The sequence below is a fragment of the Rhipicephalus sanguineus genome, unplaced genomic scaffold (genome assembly GCF_013339695.2).
Source record: "Rhipicephalus sanguineus isolate Rsan-2018 unplaced genomic scaffold, BIME_Rsan_1.4 Seq152, whole genome shotgun sequence".
Classification (NCBI taxonomy): domain Eukaryota; kingdom Metazoa; phylum Arthropoda; class Arachnida; order Ixodida; family Ixodidae; genus Rhipicephalus; species Rhipicephalus sanguineus.
In genome coordinates, this window is record NW_023614630.1 from 11,749 (window position 1) to 18,170 (window position 6,422).

Genomic DNA, 6,422 nt, shown 5'->3' on the forward strand with positions numbered 1-6,422 from the left:
TTCTCTCGCTTCTTCTTTCTCGCTCTTTGTTTCTCTTTATTTCTCTCTTTCTGTCGTGCTCTCTGTTTTTCTGTCTCTTTTTCGTGTCTCTTGTTTTCTATATCTTTCTCTCAGTCTGTCTTTTTCTGCCTTTGTATCATTACTTCTATATCTTTCTCTCGCTTCTTCTTTCTCGCTCTTTGTTTCTTTTTATTTCTGTCTTTCTTTCGTGCTCTGTGTTTTCCTGTCTCTTTTTCGTGTCTCTTCTTTTCTATATTTTCTCTCTCTCTCTATGTCTTTCTCTGCCTGTCTATCATTATTTCTATATCTTCCTCTCTCTGTCTGTTTCATTCCATTTTTCTTTTCTTCATTTCTCTCTTCCTGCCTTGAGCTCTTTGTTTTTCTGTCTCTTTTTCGTGTCTCTTCTTTTCTATATCTTTATCTCTCTCTGTCTTTTTCTGCCTTTTTATCATAACTTCTATATCTTTCTCTCTCTGTCTGTTTCTTTCCATTTTTCTTTTCTTCATTTCTCTCTTTCTGTCTTGCTCTCTGTTTTTCTGTCTCTTTATCGTGTCCCTCCTTTTCTATATTTATCTCTCTTTTTATATGTCTTTCACTGGCTTTCTATCATTACTTCTATATCTTTGTCTCGCTTCTTCTTTCTCGCTCTTTGTTTCACTTTATTTCTCTCTTTCTGTCGTGCTCTCTGTTTTTATGTTTCTTTTTCGTGTCTCTTGTTTTCTATATCTTTCTCTGTCTTTCTATCCCTTTCTCTGCCTTACTATCTTTACTTCTATATCTTCCTCTCTCTCTCTGTTTCTTTCCGTTTTTCTTTTCTTCGTTTCTCTCTTTCTATCTTGCTTTCTGTTTTTCTGTCTCTTTTTGTCTGTCTTCTTTTCTATATCTTCCTCTCTCTCTGTCTTTTTCTTCCTTTCTATCATTACTTCTATATCTTTCTCTCGCTTCTTCTTTCTCGCTCTTTCTTTCTCTTTATTTCTCTCTTTCTGTCGCCCTCTCTGTTTTTCTGTCGCTTTTCGTGTCTCTTCTTTTCTGTATTTGTCCCTATTTTTTTGTCTTTCACTGCCTTTCTACCATTATTTCTATGTCTTCCTCTCTCTCTCTGTTTCTTTCCATTTTTCTTTTCTTCATTTCTCTCTTTCTGTTTTGCTCTCTGTTTTTCTGTCTCTTTTTTGCGTCTTCTTTTCCATATCTTTCTGTCTCTATCTGTGTCTATTTTCTTCATTTCTCTCATTACTTCTATATCTTTCTCTCGTTTCTTCTTTCTCGCTCTTTGTTTCTCTTTATTTCTCTCTTTCTGTCGTGCTCTCTATTTTTCTGTCTCTTTTTCGTGTCTCTTCTTTTCAATATTTTATTTCTCTCTGTCTTTTTCTTCCTTTATATCATTAATTCTATATCTTTCTCTCGCTTCTCCTTTCTCGCTCTTTGTTTCTCTTTATTTCTCTCTTTCTGTCGTGCTCTCTGTTTTTCTGTCTCTTTTTCGTGTCTCTTCTTTTCTATATTTGTCTCTCTATTTCTATGTCTTTCACTGGCTTTCTACCATTATTTCTATATCTTTCTCTCTCTCTCTCTCTGTTTTTTTCTATTTTTCTTTTCTTCATTTCTCTCTTTCTGTCTTGCTCTCTGTCGTTTGTCTCTTTTTCGTGTCTCTTCTTGTATATATCTTTTTCTCAGTCTGTCTTTTTCTGCCTTTGTATCATTACTTCTATATCTTTCTCTCGCTTCTGCTTTCTCGCTCTTTGTTTCTATTTATTTCTCTCTTTCTGTCGTGCTCTCTATTTTTCTGTCTCTTTTTCGTGTCTCTTCTTTTATATATCTTTCTCTCAGTCTGTCTTTTTCTGCCTTTGTATCATTACTTCTATATCTTTCTCTCGCTTCTTCTTTCTAGCTCTTTGTTTCTTTTTATTTCACTCTTTCTTTCGTGCTCTGTGTTTTCCTGTCTCTGTTTCGTGTCTGTTCTTTTCTATATCTTTCTCTCTCTCTCTATGTCTTTCTCTGCCTGTCTATCATTATTTCTACATCTTCCCCTCTCTCTGTTTCTTTCCATTTTCTTTTCTTCATTTGTCTCTTTCTGTCTTGCTCTCTGTCGTTTGTCTCTTTATCGTGTCCCTCCTTTTCTATATTTATCTCTCTTTTTATATGTCTTTCACTGGCTTTCTATCATTACTTCTATATCTTTGTCTCGCTTCTTCTTTCTCGCTCTTTGTTTCTCTTTATTTCTCTCTTTCTGTCGTGCTCTCTGTTTTTTTGTCTCTTTTTTCTGTCTCTTCTTTTCTATATCTTTATCTCTCTCTGTCTTTTTCTGCCTTTGTATCATTGCTTCTATATCTTTCTCTCGCTTCTTCTTTCTCGCTCTTTGTTTCACTTTATTTCTCTCTTTCTGTCGTGCTCTCTGTTTTTCTGTCTCTTTTTCGTGTCACTTCTTTTTCTATATCTTTATCTCTCTCTGTGTTTTTCTGCCTTTTTATCATTACTTCTATATCTTTCTCTCGCTTCTTCTTTTTCGCTATTTGTTTCACTTTATTTCTCTCTTTCTGTCGTGCTCTCTGTTTTTCTCTCTTTTTCGTGTCTCTTCTTTTCTATATCTTTATCTCTCTCTGTCTTTTTTTGCCTTTGTATCATTACTTCTATGTCTTTCTTTCGCTTCTTCTTTCTCGCTCTTTGTTTTACTTTATTTCTCTCTTCCTGCCTTGAGCTCTTTGTTTTTCTGTCTCTTTTTCGTGTCTCTTCTTTTCTATATCTTTATCTCTCTCTGTCTTTTTCTGCCTTTCTATCATAACTTCTATATCTTTCTCTCTCTGTCTGTTTCTTTCCATTTTTCTTTTCTTCATTTCTCTCTTTCTGTCTTGCTCTCTGTTTTTCTGTCTCTTTATCGTGTCCCTCCTTTTCTATATTTATCTCTCTTTTTATATGTCTTTCACTGGCTTTCTATCATTACTTCTATATCTTTGTCTCGCTTCTTCTTTCTCGCTCTTTGTTTCACTTTATTTCTCTCTTTCTGTCGTGCTCTCTGTTTTTATGTTTCTTTTTCGTGTCTCTTGTTTTCTATATCTTTCTCTGTCTTTCTATGCCTTTCTCTGCCTTACTATCTTTACTTCTATATCTTCCTCTCTCTCTCTGTTTCTTTCCGTTTTTCTTTTCTTCGTTTCTCTCTTTCTATCTTGCTTTCTGTTTTTCTGTCTCTTTTTGTCTGTCTTCTTTTCTATATCTTCCTCTCTCTCTGTGCCTTTTTCTTCCTTTCTATCATTACTTCTATATCTTTCTCTCGCTTCTTCTTTCTCGCTCTTTGTTTCTCTTTATTTCTTTCTTTCTGTCGCCCTCTCTGTTTTTCTGTCGCTTTTCGTGTCTCTTATTTTCTGTATTTGTCCCTCTTTTTTTTGTCTTTCACTGCCTTTCTACCATTATTTCTACGTCTTCCTCTCTCTCTCTGTTTCTTTCCATTTTTCTTTTCTTCATTTCTCTCTTTCTGTTTTGCTCTCTGTTTTTCTGTCTCTTTTTTGCGTCTTCTTTTCCATATCTTTCTGTCTCTCTCTGTGTCTTTTTCTTCATTTCTCTCATTACTTCTATATCTTTCTCTCGTTTCTTCTTTCTCGCTCTTTGTTTCTCTTTATTTCTCTCTTTCTGTCGTGCTCTCTATTTTTCTGTCTCTTTTTCGTGTCTCTTCTTTTCAATATTTTTATTTCTCTCTGTCTTTTTCTTCCTTTCTATCATTACTTCTATATCTTTCTCTCGCTTCTCCTTTCTCGCTCTTTGTTTCTCTTTATTTCTCTCTTTCTGTCGTGCTCTCTGTTTTTCTGTCTCGTTTTCGTGTCTCTTCTTTTCTATATTTGTCTCTCTTATTCTATGTCTTTCACTGGCTTTCTACCATTATTTCTATATCTTCCTCTCTCTCTCTCTCTGTTTTTTTCCATTTTTCTTTTCTTCATTTCTCTCTTTCTGTCTTGCTCTCTGTCGTTTGTCTCTTTTTCGTGTCTCTTCTTGTATATATCTTTTTCTCAGTCTGTCTTTTTCTGCCTTTGTATCATTACTTCTATATCTTTCTCTCGCTTCTGCTTTCTCGCTCTTTGTTTCTATTTATTTCTCTCTTTCTGTCGTGCTCTCTATTTTTCTGTCTCTTTTTCGTGTCTCTTCTTTTATATATCTTTCTCTCAGTCTGTCTTTTTCTGCCTTTGTATCATTACTTCTATATCTTTCTCTCGCTTCTTCTTTCTAGCTCTTTGTTTCTTTTTATTTCACTCTTTCTTTCGTGCTCTGTGTTTTCCTGTCTCTGTTTCGTGTCTCTTCTTTTCTATATCTTTCTCTCTCTCTCTCTATGTCTTTCTCTGCCTGTCTATCATTATTTCTACATCTTCCCCTCTCTCTGTTTCTTTCCATTTTCTTTTCTTCATTTGTCTCTTTCTGTCTTGCTCTCTGTCGTTTGTCTCTTTATCGTGTCCCTCCTTTTCTATATTTATCTCTCTTTTTATATGTCTTTCACTGGCTTTCTATCATTACTTCTATATCTTTGTCTCGCTTCTTCTTTCTCGCTCTTTGTTTCTCTTTATTTCTCTCTTTCTGTCGTGCTCTCTGTTTTTTTGTCTCTTTTTTCTGTCTCTTCTGTTCTATATCTTTATCTCTCTCTGTCTTTTTCTGCCTTTGTATCATTGCTTCTATATCTTTCTCTCGCTTCTTCTTTCTCGCTCTTTGTTTCACTTTATTTCTCTCTTTCTGTCGTGCTCTCTGTTTTTCTGTCTCTTTTTCGTGTCACTTCTTTTTCTATATCTTTATCTCTCTCTGTGTTTTTCTGCCTTTTTATCATTACTTCTATATCTTTCTCTCGCTTCTTCTTTTTCGCTATTTGTTTCACTTTATTTCTCTCTTTCTGTCGTGCTCTCTGTTTTTCTCTCTTTTTCGTGTCTCTTCTTTTCTATATCTTTATCTCTCTCTGTCTTTTTTTGCCTTTGTATCATTACTTCTATGTCTTTCTTTCGCTTCTTCTTTCTCGCTCTTTGTTTTACTTTATTTCTCTCTTTCTGTCTTGCTCTCTGTTTTTCTGTCTCTTTTTTGTGTGTTTTCTTTTCTATATCATTATCTCTCTCTGTCTATTTCTGCCTTTCTATCATTACTTCTATATCTTTCTCTCGCTTCTTCTTTCTCGCTCTTTGTTTCTCTTTATTTCTCTCGTTCTGTCTTGGTCTCTGTTTTTCTGTCTCTTTTTGGTGTCTCTTCTTTTCTATCTTTATCTCTCTCTGTCTTTTCCTGCCTTTGTATCATTACTTCTATATCTTTCTCTCTCTGTCTGTTTCTTTCCATTTTTTTCTTTTCTTCATTTCTCTCTTTCTATCTTGCTCTCTGTTTTTCTGTCTCTTTTTTGTGTGTCTTCTTTTCCATATCTTTCTTTCTCTCTCTCTGTCTTTCTCTGCCTTTCTATCATTACTTCTAGATCTTTCTCTCGCTTCTCCTTTCTCGCTCTTTGTTTCTCTTTATTTCTCTCTTTCTGTCGTGCTCTCTGTTTTTCTGTCTCTTTTTCGTGTCTCTTCTTTTCTATATCTTTATCTCTCTCTGTCTTTTTCTGCCTTTGTATCATTACTTCTTATTAAGGGTGTGCGAATATTCGAAAGTTTCGAATATTCGTCGAATATTACATTCGAAATATTCGTATTCGATTCGAAAATCGTGTATTCGAAAAGTTTCGAATTTGCGATAACTTCGAATATTCGAAAAATTTGAACATGCGATTCGATTACCATGCATAAAAAACTCGTCTTCCACATTTCTGCGGCGTTCGTATAGCTAAAAAAATTGCAGTGGCTTAGCTCGGCTATGCCAGGATATACGTAGCGTTAGCGAAGGTTCAGCTGATTATTCTGAGCTTTCCAGATTGTCTAGGATTAGCTTGATTGTCATGCTTACTGCTGCTCCAATGACACACGTTCGGCCACATCGTTCAGAACCGGTAGACCTTGCGGCATGGCCGCGTAACGATACCCATTGGTAACGCTAAAGAGGGTAATGTTCTGCTTAACGAGAAAGATCTCGTTACAACGACAAATGGGTGGTTGTCTATTTTCCCTTTCTTAACCCTTCCGCCACCTTGCGGGTTTCCGCAGAACTGATTTGCAATATGTGTCCAGTTGCTTCGAGTTGTCGATGGATTCGCCCTCGCGCTGCCAATTGCTAGCTTCCTGGTTAGCTCAATTGGTAGAGCGACCGCCCCGGATAGGCGTTGGTCCCGGGTTCGATCCCCGGACCAGGACGAATTTTTCGGCAACTAAGAGGCTTTATTTTCTGAGAAATCCGTATGGATTTCCTTGTGGCTTCGTGCTACAAACGGGTGGTTGTCTATTTTCCCTTTCTTAACCCTTCCGCCACCTTGCGGGTTTCCGCAGAACTGATTTGCAATATGTGTCCAGTTGCTTCGAGTTGTCGATGGATTCGCCCTCGCG

The 6,422-nt window shown here is 36.1% G+C and overlaps 1 pseudogene; it reads right to left on the reverse strand.

Annotated features, from left to right (window-relative positions):
• Window positions 1-269: 269 nt before the first annotated feature.
• Window positions 270-2,499, reverse strand: LOC119376575 (putative uncharacterized protein DDB_G0271982; annotated as a pseudogene).
• Between the last annotated feature and the right edge of the window lie 3,923 nt (window positions 2,500-6,422).